A 19,593-nucleotide genomic window follows, 5' to 3' on the forward strand; every position below is an offset into this window, starting at 1 on the left:
TGCCTGACAACAATTAGAAAATACTCCCATGAACAGCCCTCTTACCCTGATCAAGAACTCTACTGGCTTCCTTAGTGCATAGGCAGCAAGCTCAGCAGAGAGCCCAGCACTCTCACTGCATAACCATCGGCCAAAGGGCTGCTCGGGGGAGGCAGATGGAGGAATTCCACTGTCTGCTCCAAACTGTGTTTGGATGAGTCCTGAGTAGTTCACTGCTCTGATTTGGAGCTTTCTAGATGTTTACAGTGCATTTCAAGAAGCTTATAAATGTCAGTACAAAAAACATATTAATGGAACTGATGCCAGCTGTAGGCCCAGGTGAGCTGGATCATGAGGTATTTTTCTTTTTATTTAAATCCAACTTTAGCTGCTGACAGCTGTTATAAAACCTACTCCCAAATCACACACCTTACCTGCTATACTTGGGTAAGGTGAGAGAAATGCTTCTCTGTTCATTATTCTTAAGCTATTTGCATAAAATACACACTAAATAATTCAGGAGACTGATTTGTAAAAGATGAAGTCTTTACAAATAAGAAAGGGTAGAAATAGAATTCACAGAAAACACTCCAGAGTCCCTGAGTTCTGCTGTTGAGCCTCAAATACTCTTTTTAATTATTGCCATTCAAGGAAGAAAGAGGTTTTCATCTCTGGGACAGGTACTAATCTTTCAGAACACATCTCTTGGACACACGTACCTCAGTACCCCATTAGGCAAACAAGCGCAAATTTTCCTATCTATGAAACATTTTCTTTGCCTCTAGTGGGTGATTTTTGCCCAGTTGCTAGCACTAAGTGTAAACCAGCATTTTACTTTCAATGGCCATAACACAGCATTCCCACTCATGATAAAATTAACATTTGACCTAATGTCCACTGAACCCACAAGAAAGAGATCCTCTAATTTTAGTGGGGAGGGGAACCAAGCAGATAGCAAAGTGCTGTGCTGATATCCGCTGACTAAATCCATACAGTTTACTTCAAGGGTTACTTGTATGCTGTGTTACAGAAGGTTAAACCCTTGGCACAACCAAAGAATCCAGATCAACCAAATCACACAAAAGTTCTGATTTATGAACTACAAACTAGTGTGGCCAAAGAGCTTGTTGAGTCAAGACAAAAAAGCCAGCCTTTTATGCTCTCTTTTAACTTCTTCAGAATGACTTTTTGTTGTTTGATAGTGGAATAACTGTCAAGTTCACCAAGTCAGAGAACTGTATGAAGTTGCCGATCTAACCCTAACCACTGTAGCCCACAGTCACACATAGTTCCGTCAACTGAAAGCAGTTTGTGTGCAATTCCCAGAGAGAAACCCATCACAGCTTCACAGGCCCCCTGCTCATGGGTGTCTGTTTGTAACCCGGATCTTTTGCAAAGTGTAGGAACCAAGCCTCAACAGTAAAACTGCCGGAGGTGATTTGATTTTATGCTGCCATCCAGCACTTCATTGCTAATAGTTATGATGCATTACGTATTTGTCTGTGAACATTAGCACTCAGATAATGAACTCTTCTGCTGGGTGTCCAGTTCATGCTCCTCGGTGAAAACACACTGCTCCCACAGAGACCTGCTTCGCATATAAACAAATCACATCCCTAAATCTCTTATGTGGTCAGTAAATTAAAACCTCAGTTGTAGCAGTTAAATGAATTCCCTTTTCCCTCCTTTTTTTTTTCTTCTTTTTTTTTGGCACTTTCTAGCAAAACAGTTCACATACAATCACTCAAGGGCTGGGAAGCAGGCTTGGCAGACGAAGCCAAGGCTCAGCATGGCTCCAGTCAAGACAAATGGCTGAATTATTGTGACGTTAGTAAACAGGTAATTAGTTTTGCATGTCATTGTTCACCGCCTCAAGCTCATTACCAAAGTCTTACAACACTCTTTTTAAGAATTCAGACCTGTTTGACCTGCTACCAGCTACAGTGCATTTCAAGCACTCATGGATAAAGTGCAATCTTGTCAAACTGAAGACACCTGCTCCCAGCAGGAACACAGCTTATGAACTGCCAAGTCTTTTGTTACAGTACCTTGAGATGCAATGATCTTTCCATCTGGAATAACCAGCATTAACTTGGCTGCAGCCACTGTAAAGCAATCTTTGAATATTTATTACATGAAGCACATACAGGTATAAAAGCAGGACATATATAAATGCAAAAAGGGAGAAGACTAATCATGATAACTTTTGCTGTTTGCCACACAAGATTTTGAAGTTAATTTTCTTTGGAATTGCTCCTGGCAACAGCTTTCAATTCTTTTTTCTCTATCACCAGGTCTATCAGTATGATGCTCCCCCTGTATATAACTTACTTCACGTGTCAGAATAAACATCTCTCCTCTTTCTGTACTTCTTGCACTCAAATTCTACCATCTGTTGCTGATATAGGGGTGAGTAATTCGTGCCACAGATTAATCAAGCTCTGTTCTTGTCTCTCCCCAAAACCCCTGCTGTAACCCAGTGTTATGCCAGCGTGGCACACTGCTTTAGTCTCCACACCGCCAATGCTGTTTAAAGTTTCTGCTACTCCTTTCTTCACAAGCTTTGCAGAGGAGCATACACTGAACTATTTCTCTTTCCTTAGAGTTTTGCCTGATCTCATTCCTTAGCTATTCATTCTCCTGGATAGTGGTCTATGTTCCTGAGTTTACTTCTGATTAACAGCCATGTTTAATCCATTTTGTTCCAAGAAAAGCACTAGCACTGGATAATTCTTCCCTTCTTTATTTTGTGAGGGTACAAGTGGTAATTTAAGCTAATTACATTTTAGCACTGTGGTCATTAAAAATCCACTAAAAGCACAATCTAGGGCTTGGGTGAAGGTATCATAGAATTTAGGTTTATTTCCAGCATTTTCTTTGCTTCAGTGCCTTTCACAAGGGCAATGAAAAGCCTAATCAGGAGCTCAATGCTGCTCACACTTCCAAAGGCAGAGTAATTCAACAGCATGTTCCTTGCTATCTTCTGTGCCCTTAAGAGACCTCCGTGAGCAAAGTCTTTTCTGTGGCACTTAATAATATATATGCAAATGTTGCATTTGGAATTTGGAGCCCAATGTGAGCCTATTTTTCTTGAGCTATTATTTTAAAATGCGCTTTAAATCAATTTTGCAGTAAACATGGGATATGTTTCAGTAACAACCATTTTTCTCCTGATTAGTAAATTACTGTTGTTTCCAATGTTTCATTCTAACTACTACTTGCTCCGAGTCACAGGAAAACAGAGCACTTAGTCAAGACAAACTTCCCTTTATTTCCATCTCAGCAAAGCAAGGTCTAGATTACTTTTGGAAAAACAGGTTTGAGCTGACAAAGTGAAAAATGTTGCATAATGGCAAACTTATAACATGGTAAGAAAGTTTTAATAGAAGGATTACCACTTTCTGTTGTAACTAGTTTAAAAGTCCTTTAAGACTTTCTGCTAAGAACAGATGATTATATTTGCAGTATTTATGTAATTTCTATTGGCTGGCTGTGTAATAATTTATGAAAGTTGTGACAGCACAGTGCTTTAATACAGATTAAACTATATTGAGAGAGGAAAATACAGCAAAATGCCAGTGTGCTACACAGAATACGAATCCCAGGATCATCTAGAATTTTAAAACAACTCAGTTTGAAAATATAAATTGTGTTTTCACAACCATTGGGCAATCTCTCTGAAGCACATATTTTTCTCTGTGAGCATGTATTAATCTATCCCTTTACAAGATGCTCTCTGTATTTCAGCCCCCCATTATACAAGCTTAGGAAGACACAAGCAAGCAGCTCATATCACCTTCATCAAGAGACAACACATCTCTTAATGTTATAGCATTGTGTATTCAGTATGGGCCATGTGTCTTAAAACTGTTATCAGTGCTATTTGTATGCATTTCTATTTGTAAAACTAGGCATCATAATGCAAGTCTTAGAGGCAGATGAAGGTTTTAACTTTCTAATTCATGGCAAAACTATCAACCAACTTCAAACAGTCCATACAGAATGACTGTGATTGTACCAGGGTATTGCAGTCTGAAAAAAAAGTGAGGTTTGTCCTATAGATAGCTAGATCACCTCTCAGCAGTGACACTGCTCTATTCTACAAGCCTAATACTGGAAACAGGTTTCTCATAGAGGATTTGTATTTAGGACAGTAATTGAAGGATATGTTAGGTTTTACTTTGGTTTGAGGCTGGTAAAGAATTTTGATGTCCAGGAATTGATCAGAAGTAAAACATAAATGCAGCTGATGACAAAGTTTTCATATTTATATACCTGTGGATGCACATGAAAATGTACATGCGAGCACATAAATCCTGTAGATCTGCCTTTTGCATTTGCAAAGTCCTCATTTTAATTAACATCAACTATAATCGTATGGTAAACTAGGCATAATAACAGTAATTAAGATCTTGGCCTCTTAAAACTCATCAGACACACACAAAGGCAAAATCCAATTTGGAGAAATATATGGAGCATTCAAAGGTCAGTATTGAGATTCTATCTAGGATACCTAAATAAACAGGCGAATCAACCCTATTTAACATTGAAAGTGTTTTTCTTGAGATCTCAAGAGGGTTTCCAATTATTCACAAATGGCTAACCGTGCACTCCTTCCCCGAATTACAAACGAGTCACCAGAAAATAGCAAGTTTGATGAAATTGTCCAACAGCCCATTAGCTGTACAACTGTGCTAAATAGCCAGAGACAAGTCTAAATCTGCCAGAACCAGTGTCTCTCGAGTCTGCCAAGGGGGGAGACATTTCAGCTGCAGAAATATCCATTTGCAGCTTGCCACCATCTGGACCTTGCAAACTAAGCACTGAAGTGATGGGCTGGCTCATCCCTCTCAGGAGTGGCCTTCTAGTTCTTAGGAAAATCTTTACCTGTAAAGATGGTCGCAGTGAAAGGCTTGCTTGCTAGAGATAGATACTTGTATTCATAAAAGATAATTTCATTACCTGTATTCCTTCAAAATCTATTTGCTATGTAATTCTAAATATTAACTAAACACATTGACAGTTTTAGTTGTTCCCTCACCTCATCTGAATTTAAGGTGTTCATTCACTCAAATTACACAACATACAGATCCAAACAGATCATCTGGAAATAGGCCCGTAGCAGTTATATGAAGTTAGACCAGACACACAGGGAAGACCTGAACACAAGGAGCAAGGATGTGACACACTGGGGCAGCAATCTCTATTCAAGTTTTAAAAGCCAGGATAACCACTGATGCTGTAACCCATGTCAAACTGCCCAGAGAAGGTCTCATCTGTAACGTGTTCCAGCCAATAAACAAACTGAGCATACGCTTAAAAAGTACAAGTTTCAAAACTCCACTGAAGCTTTTCAAAAAGCATAACAAATTGGCCCAGTAGTCTCTATCTCTTAGAGCACTTGTTTTCTACAGTGAGGAAGAGGGAAAAGCACAACTCACAATCTTGATTTTTTGGAAGAAAATTTAATATTGCATGCTTAGAATTAAAGCAATATATGGGAGTGAAAAAAGGGGACACAATATCTACAGCCTGTATTAGGAAATATTACTATTTTTTAGTGTAATTAGTAGGATTTTTTACAAAAAAAAAACATATTGTTGGATATTTTTAGCAATGCACTTGTTTGGTTTACTACTACAAATAAAGGCCCATGCTCATCTCCTTTTTCTATTGGCTGAATGCATACACTTCTCTAAATCAGTGTTGTACCCTTCAAGCATAGAGTTATCTGAAGATTATTCTTGTTTGCAGTAGCCCTGGAGAAAACTAACAGACAGAATATTGTTTTGAGGTTATGCTGCAGCAACAGGACACACTCCGAGTTGTGAGTCTGCAAATTGTTTTTTGTTCATCCAATGTAAGATGATTCATAAACAATTATGGTTCTCATATCAAAGGTTTCTGGTTGTCTTCAAACCATCAGAGAAGGAGCCATTACCATCAGCAGCAGCCATGCTTTGAGTTCTTCTTTTTATGTCTAATGAAATCAAACTTATTTCTACTTGTTATTTCCTGAAAAAGCAGAATATTCTGCCTCCTTTGAGACTCATGCTTGACCCTGACACCAAGGAAACAAGAAGAAATCCTTCAGTTACATCTGAAGTTTCTTCTCAAGCCATCAGACAAGTCCTACTGAGTTGAATACTATCAAACATCACTTATCTCTGCTCTGGAGGAGGCATACATAAAAATGTGGGTCAGGTTCTTAGCTGTAGGAATATTATCCCAGGTTTACTTCCTTGAGCACTACAGGTCTTAAGAATTGTCTTTATAGTTCTGGAGATGTTTCTGCATTTGCATTCACTTGTTTACAAACTTAGACTGTTGAGCGTTCCTTACTCACCTAAATTAATTAACTGCTTTTCTGACGATGCCTTTCTACTCACTAACAAATTCTTAGATTTGTGAAGTTTTTAGGAATCAAGTTCCAGATAAATCCACAGGACTTCAAACTTTTCGAAGTGGGCCATGGCCTTAAGAAGGGCTAAGCACAAGATCCTGCATCGGATGACGGGCACTCATACAGTGGCTAGTGTATGGAGATTAAACCTTTTCCTGACTTTAAGTAGCATTTCTTAATTTATTGGCAAACGCTAAGCAGTGATTGAAAGGAACTCTTTAGGGCCCTTTGGCCTTCCTCTACAGACATATTATCAATTTCTTTAATTATCACAGTGACAGGAAAACTTAGTGAAATATTTAAAAGAGGGAGGGAGGAAAACACGTGTTTATGTTCATTTAGGAATACTTGAAAACAGATTATTCTGAAGATGGAAAGAGAATCATTGGACATTTAAATAATTAATTACAGCAAATCCATTAAATGGGAACCAGTGTAACATTTTGACTGATTCAGCACAACCAGCTTTCACTGATCAGCTTCTAAATTGCTATTTCTAAATTGCCACTTGCAGGAATTTTAGCATAGCGCAATATAAATCACTAGTCAGTCATGCACCCTGTGTACCAGAGAACTAAGTGAGAAATAGTCTGGTAACAGCTTGGCTATGATAATTAGATAAAAATCATGCAAATGAACACAGACCTTCCATCATTTTCATCTCTGTGAGCAGCTCCACTATTTATAAAATATTAAACCCTGGACAATTATTTTAGATAGGTAAGATTTATAGCAAATCTTCTGACATATTGTTGAGCACTAATAGTTTTCTGTAGGTGAAAAGCAGTAAGCATAATTTCTCAAACTTCATTGTTTTGCTAGACAATGAGAAAATTGGAAGAGATAGTCTGGTTAAGACTGCTCTTACCAGTATTTTTATCAGAGCAACAAGGCAGGATGGGAAGCATCTTTTGCTGCTTCAGATGAGCTGCATCAATTCTCTGCTGCAGAGAGCATAAAGAGTCAAATGCAGGTAAGTGTACAAGGTCAAAAGTAAAAGAAGCAACTTCTTAAAAACCAGTCAACATTTCTCCGTGCTTGTTTTTTTTTTCCCTGAGATTAAATATATTTGTAAAACATCTACTTCTATTTTTTTTTAATGTAAGTGATATCAAACATGTAGTGCAATCTCAGCTCAATCAAGCTGAGTAAGGTTAAAGAAGGGAGGGAGCACCTTCCAAAGACATTGCTGCTGTAAGCGATCCACACAATCTGGTAAGCAGCACTTTTTTCGTCAACGACGTAACAGCTTAAAATGCATGGGTTTTGTGATGTTATGCTGACAAACAGGCAGTTGTGATTCTTTTGTATGAAGCATTATTTAACCTGCATCCCAGCAAATTGCTTGTCCCTGGAGCTGCAATTTTTCACACAAGCCATAAGCGCATTTCTGAGCCTTTCAGTTCAGACCCCAATTCACATGGTACATTGTGCATTGTGTGGGAGAAGAAGCTGCACCTCCCAGTTTTCTGCCAGGTCCCAGCTGACGATTACTTTCTGACTACATTCCCCTAGTATTTTGAGTTTAACATTGTGTTTTTCCATTTTGATTTTTATCACGTGTTGTTTTGCTCCACTGTGTTCTGCCAAACAGTGCCCTAACTTGACAGGGCTGCTATAATCTATATATAGTTTGCATATTGATTCCCGTAGTACTTTGAGATCCTTCAGACTGAAGGTTATCACAATATAAGGTTCCTTCATCTGTCATTTAAGGTAACCTTTAAAAGAGAGTTCAGTTCAATCCAGATGTTTATCCAAACTGTTCTAAGTCTCTGGTGTCTGGAAATACAGAAGGAACGGGGCTTTTGAGAGACTTTCAGTACCACTTAATACCAATTCAGGCAAACTACCATATCATCCTGTCACTGTAATCACATGGGATGCTAATAATGCCTACCATTTCTGTAGAACTTGATAAAGATGAATCACCACAACACAGTCCTTTGCAGTATTATCCCCATTTTATTCCTGAGGAAACAGGGTGTCTGCTATTACATTACACCATTAAGTGACCTGCTCTTTCAATCTAGCAAGAATAGCAATGAAAGATGAAGAAACTATTACTGTAATTTTCCCACCTTTTGTGTGGTGAAATGCTGTTTAAATATTTAGATCCCACAAATTCTTTTACCATCATAGCACATTTTTAGAAAAGCAGGCCTCTGAATAATCACTCCATTTTGACTGTGCTGTGCCTTAGCAGCAATATTTCATTTATTGTAATTTTTATCATGGTAGAAAACTCAGCTGAGTGTAAAAATAAAGACACATGCCACTGTTCACTGTTTTCCCATGCAGCCTTGAATGTGCATTTAGATATCATTTAGATAAGGCATCAACTTCTTGAAATCAGAACAATTCTCCAAAGAAAAAGCAACAATGTATGTATTAGAGACTACAATACAGTCCCACTGTTTAATCTATGGAAATACTTCCTAGTTCCTGGTTTCCATGAAAGGTCAGTGGTGCTGGAAAATTTGCAGGGGTTTTGTGTGCTTTGAAAATCTCTGCCTTTGTGACTAACACCATGGGTACTAAAGAACCTAGAGAAAAACACTGTATGAAGAATATTTTTTGTATCTCTATCAGAAATTTTAAGGACCTAAAGCAGAAGATGCTGTGTTAACTTCACTGATCACAGAAGCCAGAAAGAACAAACCAAAAAAGTGCTCAGCACCATCATGGACTCACTTCCAAATGAACATTTACATGTCATATAAACCTAACTGTATACAACACTAAAATAGGCTCTGCAGAATTAATCAAGTGCCAGTTTGGCCCTGCTTCCCATTCAGCGGAGTCATCTAAGGAAAAACTGCTGAAGAAGAATCTGCCACAATTCCGCTTCCAACTCCCAGAAGTCACAACCTGTGACTTATCCCAAAATATTTTGGCATAGGTTTCATGTTAACTGCACTTCAAATTGTGAAAGACACAGTTTCCCTATGAATGGTGCTCCCATCAAAGACTGACGGGAACCATCATTGCCGAGTTCGGATTTTCTGGTGAAAAACCCTTCAGCCAAGACCATTTTGAGATTTTACCTAATGGAAGAAAACAGTTCACAAGAAACGGGTCTCCACATCCCAGTTCAGCCCTCTGCAGCAAACTGGAGAGGTACCAAAAGAAACTTTCATTGTACCAGTTCTATAACTGGATGGAGAAATTAGTGTCATGTGTTATATATCTAAATATAAGTGACAAGAAATTGCGCTTTTTATCCGGATTTTACCAAAAATCGGAATTCAGAATGAATTCACATGACAGTTGATCGATAACTAAAGTCCTGAATATTGTATCACACCCCAAAACATTAAGTATAATTAGTAAAGAAATAATATGACATTTTCAACAAGATGCTTCTATTTCAAATATATTCACCACTTTTGTATAGCAAATCTGAAACCAAAATATGGCAAAAGCAGTGTAGCCTCAGCTCCATCAAAGTCTGGCCCTCCCTCACATCTCAATAGTCATAGCAAGAGTAGCTTTTTCCCCTTTATTTTGAATTTGTGGAAGATAGATCTTATCAAAATTTACCACTCCCACACTAAGAGCTGTGTTTTGTGTATTCTTTTTTGTTTGTATGTGCAGATAGGTTGTTATGCATAATTAGCAAAAGAAGCCTATATGAACTCGACATCAAAGAGAAGCAGAAAAGTCAAAGGTGGCAAGATGAACTTGAGAGCTTCATTAGCAGGTTTACTTGATACAGAGGCTGCAAAGGACTAGATTCCATTGAGGAGCCTGGTCTAGCTATTCCTACTTTACACCCCTGTGGTAAAATGCTGATGCTGAGAGTACAACAAATTATGGAAGGGTACTGAAAGAGGCAAAGATTACAGGACCCTTATGCATTATTCTACCCAAATCTTTACTCTTTTCATCACTCAACAGTTGCATCTTTTGTTTCCTACTCAGAGTGTGTGATACAAAGGAACTAGACATGAACAGTGATGTTCAAATAGCCACAGCTAATAACCATATTCATCCTTCAAGACTGCACCCATACTGCTGTCCCAGGGAGGGTACTGGGAGCTTTGAAGAATCAAGATAGAGAGGTTGAAGATAAGCTTTGTAGATTCTCCAACTTTAATAGACAAATAAGGAAGGATTTCCCCTGTTAAAGATAATTAGGAATTAACCCATAATAGTGTTTGTTCCTGCTTTCTAGCCTGAATCAGAACATGACAAACTATAGCTAACCCTGTGGAGTCCCACTACTGAGCATCTACACAGCCACAAAGTGAACGGATGTATCATTGCAATATTACTGTATGACCAAGGAGGAGACCAGGCTCTCCAGCTCTGTTTTCATTAAGGAGTCATTAAGGTGCCTAGAGGGGTTAGTTTTTGACAACTGCACTAACATGACAGGAGAGAGTTTCATCTTGTCAAGTACCTTTACAATCGCCTCACCACCAAACAGGAAAATGGGTACTTCTCAATTTCTTTTCTGTTCTGGAAGAGATACCAACAATCAGTTTATGTACAAGTAAAAAATAAAACCACCTTGCAAATATAAAGCAAAGCAAACCCTCAAATGCTGCATATGTGTTAACTTCAATGTCAATTCTTTGTGGCAGGACACATCCCCATGTGTAATGTACTTTCTAGGCACAACAATAAAACTGGCCATGGGTATTATTTCAATTTCTAGAGAGGGTAGTTGATATAGATGAAGGTCAGTGCTGTTAGCAGAGGAGACAGCAGCACTGACCCACATATTTTAACAAGGATGTGTGCACATGCAGGATAATTCTGGTAATTCACATCAAAGTTACACACACGAGGTGTGGAACTGGGCAAATGATGGTAATTGAACATGAAGACTACAGCAGAACATTTTCATAATGTGTTTGAAGACATTAGAATAAGAGGCTTTAAATACATGGATGGTGAGGGAGCTCCTATTTTAATCACTTCCCTAGGATTCTACACTCTGTGTCTGAAGCCAAATTTCAAATTTGTTACAGCCTAGATTGAGTTGCATTGAACAAAACTGCCTTCTACCCACAACCAGGGTTTTGATGTGTACCATTCAGCTTCCTAGCAGGGGTGGAACTTGAATTCTTTGGGCTGAACTAGTGTCACTGTCACAAATGTACTGCCATTTCCTGGTAGCATGAACAATGTATTTTGAATTTTATTAAGAAAGATGAGTTAGACATTCAAAACTGTGGCATTTCTTAATTACTTCTAAGATGTAGAGGAATATTATGAATCCTTTGAATAAGGAAAAGTACTATTCACATTCCTTTTGAGAAAAGATTTAGTATATATGATATAATCCTTGATACAGATATAGAGAACACACATGGGCCTCATTTTCCAATGCAATGGGCAATTCTAAAAACGCAGTCTGGTATCATTGCCCAGATAAACAGCAGTCACTGGGCAGCACCCAGGCAGATAAAGCTAGAGTATTACCCAAAGCAATACTGGTAGTGCCCTTCTGGAACAGTGACTTTACCTATCATCAGTAAAGAAACACAGTAGACTGAATACCTGTCTAGCTGCTTCAAGCACTGGAAGGCTGCTCTAATGAAAAGGGAATCCCTCGGCAAAGGAAACCAATACAAGAGACATCAGACATCTGCTTCCATCTCTTCCTCGGCTGATTGGCCTTATTGCGAGTGGTCGTGTGAGCATCTTCCCATCCCCTCTGTCTCTGGCCATTGTCTACACTTGGTACTCTTACAGACTCCATTTTAAGCACCCAGAGATGAGGTGCAGCAGCAGTTGTCCTGTGTCTTTGCTGGAAGATGATTCTTATAAGAGCATGCCCTGGTGGTACAAGTGTTATGAACTCTCCCTGAAGACAAGCTAGAGATCCAATTTGATGTTCTAATGAAAAAGCAGCCTAAGTTTAATAGCAGTTCATGGAGTTAGATTTTTTTAAATCCTCACTCCTCTCAGTATTTTCTAGAACAAGTTCTCTCACTGTTCTGATTTATCCCACTTTCTATTGCTCTGTTGGCTTTTTATCTTACTGGAACAAATGTAAAATTTTTTTTTTCTTTCACTTAATTGTTCTTATTAATATTCACACATTAATGCAACATGTTTATTATTCAAGCTGATAACAATGTCTCTTTTCTAACAGCCCTAATCCAGAGAATGAAGATCCTAAGGAAATGGGAATGACATTTTTAAAAGTCAAAACATTGCTTGATTTATTTCCAGCTATTTTGGACCTTTTTAGTCTCCAACAACATTACATATATTTGAACAGGAGTAGAAAGGATGTGTATTTTTCTCAATACCCATTATCTGCTCTTCCTTACCAAGATGCCAATAGGGCATTTCAGAGAGCTGTTCTCCAAGTCCCTGCTTCTATCTTGAAACAGATCTTAAGCTTTGGAAGTCTGAGAACAGAGTGGATTAAAATACAGGGAGAAAAACTGACTCAGAACCTAAGGGAGAAGCCATGTTTAAAGTGATGGACAAAGAACAAGCCAGTCTGACAGAGGTGTCAAACAAGCCCTCCCTCACACTTGCATTTTGTAAAGGAGAATATCTTGAAGAGGGAAGTGGGACGATCTAGCTTTTAATTTTCAGTTCCCCAATCACACTGGAAACCCGGGAGCTGGCCGCCACATCCCATAGAACAGGAAGATGCTGCCACCTACAGGTGCGAATGCCAGGAAGGCACCAAATCACACCCGCTGGGTCCCCACTACGGACAGAAAATAACACCATAGTCCAAAGTCCGGAAACGCATAGATGCATGGTGCTTGCCACATTGACACTCCATCCTATTTCTTAACCTTCCTTCGTTATTCTTATTGCTCAGAGAGTAATAAAGACACATAAATCAGTGCCTTCAGCACAGAAAAAAAAATAAGAGGTCTTGCTTTGTAGCAAGGACCCACTGCAGGAACTACAAGACCTCTTAGAAACCTCACTGCATGACACTTCCACTCCCATGATGCAAAGACTAAAATAAGTTACTCTTGTAAGTAAGTCCACAAATCCTGATCGAAGCCCACCATGTCAACATTCAGAGAGGTCAAAATACCTCACATGGTCGTGCTCTTGGCTTGCAAGTTACACAGATTTTCATATTTAGCTTTATGATGCTTATTCTTCGTTCCATGGTGGGTTTATAAGTATAGTTCTTTATAACAGGAGCTCACAAAAGGGTAAACTGAGACAATATTTTGGAGAGACTTGAAACAATACAAAAAAGTTTTGCATGGTGGAGGAGAAAAGTAGTCCCTAATCATGTTTCACGCAGAATCAGGGGTTTGGCAAGTAGCTGACATATTCAGGGAACACATTTAGAAAGACTGCATTTTACAGAGCCCTCAGTGAAAGATGGGAAGTCTCGCTTCTTGGGTCCAGATAGTTTACAAGTTTATATTCCTATGGCCATGCAATACTAGCAGTAAATATAAAACCAAAGAAATCAGGAAGACTTAGGAAAACAGGTGGGATTTTTCAGAGCTTTTTTCTCCAAACAGTGTATTTGACATTTTTTTTTTAACCAGAGTGCAAATCCTGTACTATGTTTATTCAATAATACTCCCATCAGTGTGCCAACCAGCACAACTTTTTGACTAGGGACACAGTAGACATACAATATCTGCCAAACTTTACTCCATTAAGGCATTAGGGAGTCTCTTGAAAGTTGTGCTTCGAACTTCTCAACTCCTGTGGGTTCTGATTGATATTTTACATAACACTTGTGACCATCACCACAGTGAAAGAAAATAAAACAAGTAATCTACAAATGCAGAGGGCACCTTCTTCTCACATTGCTGTTTCAAACTAACACAGCCAAATTACTTTGTTCTGTGTAAAGACTGATGGAGCTAGGACAGCCACTGGAGCTTGCTCTGCTACAACAACCACACCTTGTGCTCCAAGTCTTCATTTTATGAAGTAAACAAACCTAGCCCTAGTCCTAATTTCTACAGGGGCCAAGAGACTCCAAAGTTTGAATGACAACCTGCAAAGGCAACCTGGACTTTACAAGCACTCCAGAGACTAACAGCACTACAGCACTCCTGCAGGGAGATGAACTTGTGGAACAGGTCATTTACCTGCATGCTGAGCTGGGCAAGCAGCAGCCAGATCTGCTCCAAAACCTGCAGATATTTAGAGCATCCTGCAGATGCTCCCCATGGGTGCATCCCCAGGACAATCTGCACAAATCCCAGGACATCAGTTGTGTATCAGTCTGCAACATGCTCACATTGTGTTTACTGGTTTCAGTTTACTAGTGCAAAAGCTAAAGTAACATTAAATAAAATATATTTCTTGACCTATACTTCAATGTTCTTCTCTGCACCCTCCTTACGAAAATATCTGACATCAGTAAGAAAACTGCCACTCACATGCAGCACACTAGGGATGTCCATAGCTAAAAGCATGTCATGCACCAACTTGAATAAAGCACCAAGGCTTGTTTCTAGCAGCTATAATAATTCACACCTTCTATATCAGATGCAGAAGGCTACCTAAAATACATTCATTCCAGTGGGCTACACATGCAAATTACATCTTGCTAGGCAAAGAGATTAAGCCTACGGCAGTTGTGGGTGTTTTATTCTCATACACAACCTTTATCTCGCTGCATTTATCAAGGTCCAGACAAATGCATCAGTGCTATTAACACACCAGCAAGGTGAATTACAGTATGGGAAAAACAGACACTTTGCTGTTTCTCATCAAACTAATTACTGATGGGTGAACTCTGGACTGGATGTAGGTGCCAGTTACATTGGCACGAAGTCAAAAAGAATCAGGCTTGATGCATAGAAATACAATACACAATACATCAGGATAACAAATTCCACCTTTAAAAATTCAGTGATAGCTTTCTTATTATAGTATTGGAACAAAACAGCAGCTTGCACATCAGCAATGCTGAAAACAGCTCACAGATTTGGGGTAAGAAAATTCCCACTTGGATACCATTCTCCTCATCTTGTCCAGCTGAGCTGAGCTGGAAAGTACCTCTGCAAATGAAATGCAAGAAAGTGAATCCATTCATCTCAGCAAATATAAAAATACAACACTATTACACTGGCCAGAATTTCCCCTGTATTTAACAAGCAATACATTCTATTTTCAATCTAGAGGATTTATTTTCAATTATGGAAGACAAAATGAAAAAATACAGGTCCTGGTATTGCAGGCAGCTCTATGCAGACACACCAGTGTCTGCTTGTGTCTCTTGCTAGAATTGCATTCAAAAAGTCTAACAGAAAGTGTAAAACCAGCTTGGATTTATTCTCAGCTTGGGATGCCTGGGACATGACCATCTCAAAAGACATCCCAATGAATTCACCTAGGTTTAGATCTGCAGCAGAACAAAACAACCCCCTGCAAAAAGGCAGCCCCTCCCCACTCCCCCAAGGAAAAGGATTTTCTTTTGCGCTGATTTCTACACACACTACATATTCAGACAGACATAAGAATTCAACACTGGTCCAATTCATTGCTGTACATCACTGAGTGCTTTCATCCTTTATAACCAATTGTAGAAAGCAAACATCCTTGTTTGCTTCTTATGGTACCTACTGTAGCCAAAAATCAATTGCTTTTTGATCCCAGCAGCCAGTCAGTGTGTCATCTAAAGCTCCAAAAAGCTTAACCATCCTTTGTAAATTCAGTGAGAGACACTAAAATATCAAAACTTCTTTATTCTATCATTTAGTACCATTCAATAACATGGGAACATCTAAGTGCTGCTATTGTAGTAAAAGATGGCAACAGCAGTCTTCCATATAGTGATGTTCCATCAGTAAAAGCTTATCACTCATCCTCAACTAAGCAGCAAACTGGATGCTTGATCATGACTGTCCAAGATTCAGTCTCCCACTTACAGTCTGGCATCTTCTGAACTATGAGACTGACAAAACAAAGTCAGAAAACCTCCATTAATCCAAACTTTGGAAGTGCAGTTGGGAAGTCTCAGCAGATACTAGTTATTTTGAGAACTAAAACCCTCAACTTCATGGATGCAAGAGGCCTTTGGAGTTGAGGGAGATCTATCTACAGAGACAGCCCTAAACTTCACAAGCACTTGCAACAGCCCACAACACAGACCCACACACAGCATTAACCTTGCATCCGTGGGAAATGCGCACATGCCAAACTGGCCAGGCAGGAGCTAGCTTGGCTGTGAAAATTGAGATGCATTCAGGGAGGCTGCACACAAGCTAAAGAGCAGCAGCTTAGAGCTATGGGTGCTTTCCTTGGACAGTTTGCACAGATGCCAAGAAATCAGTTGCTGCTGCTGAAGAGTTAAGTTTTTAGTAACTACAAAGCACAGGAAAGAATGCTGTCTTTAGATTGCTTCAATATTTAATCAGTACCAATTGTCCTTAAAAGTCTCACAGATAAATAGCCAGAATCTGAAAGCTTTGGATTTTAAGCTCTGGATGCAGTGGGGGGTGAGGAAGTATTCCTATATTCTTTTTCTTCATACTATCAGCTGCTGAACTTGAGCATTCCTTGCCGCTTGCATGTAACGTATTTCTACTCATCCTTCCTCACTGTACAACTGGATCAAAAACTTGTCTGAACTATCCCTAAATTGTAACAGAGAATCTCCCCATTCTGTATGTATTTTTTTCAATGTGACTCTAAGTTACAATAGGTTGGTCCATAATGTCTGTGTCAGCTGATAAATGATTGAATACCTAGAGAAGAGTGAGTGGCATACAGAGGGAGACTTACTGTTTTAATACTGGGGTTGTGTCCTGAGGCTTATACTGTCTGAAAGAGCTTTCATTTTGGCAATATGAACAAAGTTAAAACACTACCTTGCCACATTTTTCAGTGGCCAGAACTAATACAGAAGATGAAGTCACAGCAATACAAAGCACCTCTGCAGTGGTAAAAGTGAAGCTGTTTTTCACTTCATAGCCATATCAGGAAAATGGGGTAAACCAGACCCTGATCTGCCCTTGGGTAAAAGGCAGGGAAGCAATACTGAGAAGTCTCCATCTGGATCTAATAGGTCCCCTGGGGAAGTCATCTGAGTCTTATCTTTAACTCAGTTGAACCATAAAACGGGATAAAAGCAGACCTGAAGATGGATTCTCTATCTATGCTGCTTGTTACGAAGTTCTGTTACAAAATTTCAATATCAATTTAAGTGTCAATGCTTTGAAAAACAAAAGGAGCTGGATGGAGGCACAAAATGCCACTCAATGGGGATCAGAGAAAAACAGCTGCTAGAAATGAGATATTCTTCACTCCTTGCTTTCCACAGCCCAATCTTCATTAAAGATTTTGAAAAGGTTCAAGATCTGAAAATCAAGTTCAGATACATCATTGCTAGTAGCTTTTCACTGATTGAAATCCTGCTAATGCTACAAAAGAAAAATAATTTTACACAACTTTCAGAACCTCCTTGCATGAATCCATTCAGGGTCTGCAGTTCAGGACCTTGCTTATACATATATCTCCACAGGTACAATTTTCCTGTTGGAGGTCCAGTGGCAGTTTGCATGGTCCAACGCTGTCCCAGTTGCTCTCCCATGCAAAGTAGACCTTGGGCAGATATTACAGGCCAGGTCTTGGCAGGTTAGATCAAGGAAATGCTATGCCTCTTTCCATCTAAAATGGGGTTTTATATTGAAAGGTCTATAGTGGCTTCCCTGCCCACTGCCCTCGTGCCATCCACTAAGGGATCTAATTTTCAAATGTGCCTAAGTGAAGCCAACTTTGCATAAAGAACTTAATGTAAATAGGCTGTCTAGCCCAGAATTTTTAGTAACATTACTTTAAAGCTCAGAAATAAAGACTTAAGTCTAGACTTGTATTTAAAAACACCCTCAATGACACAGCATTTCAAAAGAATAAAACCTGAAAGTAGTACTCAAGACACAGGAGAATACCCTTTCCCCAATTACTCTTTCGAGGCAATACCTGGTGATGTTCTAATGAAGTTTACCACCTTGTTGACAAATTACTTATAAATTATATAACCCACATGAAGTTTTTCACTTCTTATTCATACTGTAGAAAAGAAAACCTCTGCTGATACACACAAATGAGGAGCAGAAGAATAAGCTAGTACAAACTCTGTCAATAAATACAGACGTTGAGAAATGGCTTCCTAGTTTATAGCAGATTTATAGTTCTTATCTCAAGTTTCCAAAGTTCATCTGAATCTCCAATACAGGGAATTTCAATGTATCAGTAAATCTTTGAAGCCATGAAGAAAACTCAAAGAAGCAATGTCCCTTATCAGTGGAAGAAGTGATAAATCTGAAATAATATATAATTCATGATGTCACATATCAAGACATTACAGCAAACACTGACACAAGGCCTATTTATGGTATTGCTTTTCTAAGTGTATTCCCTACAGAACCATCTCCTCTCTTATTCTGAACCAAACACCTGCTTTGATAATGCACATCTCTTCAGAGCTGGGAAAAAAAGCAAATCTAATTCAGCAACCATTTCTCATGATAGAAAACTAGTGGCCTTCAGTCAACAACATATAAAAGTAAATGAAAATTTAAGCACAGATCAAAAAGTAATGTGACATAGTATGGCTACTTTAAAAAATTTATGACCCCAGACATCAAGCTATCTATTGTCTAAAACATGCTAATATGAACATTAAACTGTCCTTGGCTGGGGAGCAAAGTTTTGGTTCGGTTCTTTCGCAAGAGCTTCCTCAGTCCGCATAGCTTAATACAGACACAGATTCATGAGCTCTGAAGAAATGAAGAGTCTTACCAATCATTCTAATATGGTCCAAGGAGTTAAGGGTCACACACATCCTGTTCAGGTGGCATTTACGTTGCCACCCTGAAATTGAGAACCTGGGAATAGGTGACATGACTGGCAATAACATACCACATGCATCAGTGACTACAGGTGACATGACTGGCAATAACATACCACGTGCATCAGTGTCTCAATCTTTGAATAGTAAAAATAGTTTTTGAATAGTTAAAACATCATTCAACAAAACTACAGGGATAATGTAGCGTTTGGGAAGAAAACATAGGTATAGATCTGGAAAAACAAGAAAGAGAAACTATTTCCTTGCAAAGGCCATTACTGCAGTTCACCTTTGAATTAAATATAAAGTAATAAAAACCCAAAAGTAGCTTTGCTTGCACAAATGTGCCCTGAAGAACCCTCAGAATAGACACTGTCTTCTGAAAACACAGAGCAGGGATGCAAATATTCCCCTATTCCTCCCCACACCATCAAACCTTGCCCCAGGC

The sequence above is a fragment of the Pezoporus occidentalis genome, unplaced genomic scaffold, assembly GCF_034315485.1.
Source record: "Pezoporus occidentalis ecotype Australia unplaced genomic scaffold, CSIRO_AGI_Poc_V1 ctg11, whole genome shotgun sequence".
NCBI classification, from domain to species: Eukaryota; Metazoa; Chordata; class Aves; order Psittaciformes; family Psittacidae; genus Pezoporus; species Pezoporus occidentalis.